This window comes from Limulus polyphemus, unplaced genomic scaffold, assembly GCF_000517525.1.
Source record: "Limulus polyphemus unplaced genomic scaffold, Limulus_polyphemus-2.1.2 Scaffold3270, whole genome shotgun sequence".
NCBI classification, from domain to species: Eukaryota; Metazoa; Arthropoda; class Merostomata; order Xiphosura; family Limulidae; genus Limulus; species Limulus polyphemus.
Window position 1 is genome coordinate 50576 of NW_013668880.1, and position 2261 is coordinate 52836.

Here is a 2261-nt window from a genome sequence, read left to right on the forward strand (position 1 = left end):
AACACAATGAACATTTTTTTTATTATTATGCTTGTTAACAAAAATACAAACAAACTGAAGAAAAGGGAAGTTAATTGATGTCACACGAATATGCATCCTCATTTATCCTGATTTTATTTTGTGAAATCTACGTCTTTCTTTTATGTATTATGTCTGGAGCATCTCGTTTCCATGACCAGCAGTAATCAGCCTTCATGCTGATGTTCCACCTTCCCTGATACCTCCTTTCCATTTCCCTGATGTCTTGATGAAATCTTTCTCCTTGTTCTTCGCTGACGGCACCGAGATTTTCAGGGAAATAGTCATTATGTGAGTGTAAGAAATGAACATTAGAGCTCATTTTACAACTAAACTCATTGAATTTATCGAGCATGTTATTGACAATACTTTCGTAATTTGGGGCCTTGTTGTTTCCTAAAAATTAGTCAATAACATCTTTAAAGGCAATTCACGTTTCTTTTTCAACTTTTCTCATTGTCCTTTCGAACTGTTCATCCTGAGTCAATTTCCTAATCTGAGACCCAACAAAAAATCCCTTCTTTAAGTTTCTCTTCTGAAAGAGCTGAAAATTACCAACATAGACACTTGAAACAGTCGCCATCTTTGTCCAAGACCTTTAGAAACTGCTTCACCAAGTCCAGTTTTATGTGAAGTGGAGGTAATAGGACTTTCTTTGTGTTAACTAAATTTTTATGTTTAATGTTTTTCGATCCTGGTATCAGGCTGACTCTGCGTGGCCATTGCTTCTTTATCCAGTGCTGATTTCCTGCTCTGCTGTCCCATTCACACACACACACAAAACAAAAAATATGGAAACTTTGTATAACTGGATTGTTGACCCAACAACATATAAAGGACTTATAAGTCTCCACAAAGTAGCCAGTCATGTTCTTTGCATTTGACCTTATTAAGAAGGAGATCGAGATTTTCGTATGTTTCCTTCAAGTGAACCAAATGAACAATACTAACAGAAGCATACATGTTACCATTGTGAAGAAGAACACCTTTTAGACGTCTTTTGGAGGAATCAATGAACAATCGCCACTCACTTGGTTCATAGACTGCAGCTCCTAGCATTAGTATTAACTCAGCAATATTGTTGCAATAGACCAGTGAACCTTCTTGCAAAAAGTATGGTATAAACTATTTCTCACGATTTCTGTACCAGTAAAATGATGTCCCCGGAGAAAGTAAGTTCTTAGCCTGAAGTCTGGACCCCAAAATCTCTGAAGAATCCTGTGGAAGGCCCAAATCTCTCACCAACTCATTAAGTTAACCTTGTATGAAAAGTTGTGGTTCACAAGATATTTCAGGTTGAAAACAATTCCTATAATAATTTATATTGACATCAGGTTCAAAACCAGACGAAACTGTATCAAGAGTCTACGGTGGAGTAGGTGCAGGTACATCAAGTGCATGAACAACAGGTCTTATAGCAGATTGAAGGTTCGGATAAGAACGTTCCTTTTTATTTCGAATGTTGTAGCCTTGCACGTCAATTACATGAGAAAAAATAGCAGTCATCTCCGCAGTTTCTAGGCTCACACCAGACCATTAGAATTCCAAAAGGCAAAGACTTTTTCTTACCTTTAGTCCATTGTCTCAACTCTTCGATACAAACTTTTTGCAGAGCCCATGATTTGTCTTGGTCCTCAAGTTTTTTTCCAAAATACGCGTAGTATGCTTTTTTGACGAATTCTGTAATGTTTTGTCTTTGTTTCTTTAGGACAAATTTACCACAAATATAACATAATATGTTTGAGTCATTTATACAACCTCTTGTTGTTGACGAATAAATAATATTGAAAAGGAAAAATAATGTCAAAGTGCACGCACAAACAAATACTACCCCAAAATGGCACGTCATGTGGCCTGTTAACCGTATATATACTAGAGGTGTGTTTCTCGTGGATTCTAGAACGATCGATAAGACTCTCACGTCGCAATTGGTCTAGAGAAATCTATAGCTAGTGGTTGTCAACATTTTAAGCACAGCAAAATGTGACCCGATTTCAATGAAAATGATTCACTTATGTAAAAGTACATATGATGTTTTGTGAAAAATATGTATGTGATAGAGAAAAATTGATAGCATTTTCAGATTCAGCGTACAGGAATTACTGTAGAACATGTAAAAATTTCAAGACAATAAAACCTGTGTTATTTTTCGTTCATGGCAAGGTGAAGTTTTGTATAACATTCCTAAACGCCCCCCAGTGGCACAGCGGTATGTCTGCGGACTTATACTGCTAGAAACCGGG

General features: G+C 36.6%; 1 protein-coding gene across 1 annotated transcript in view; it reads left to right on the top strand.

Annotated features, from left to right (window-relative positions):
- LOC106469036 (equilibrative nucleoside transporter 1-like) overlaps window positions 1-2261 on the top strand; it is a 47779-nt gene that overhangs the window by 1042 nt on the left and 44476 nt on the right. The gene's annotated exons all lie outside the window — the stretch shown is intronic.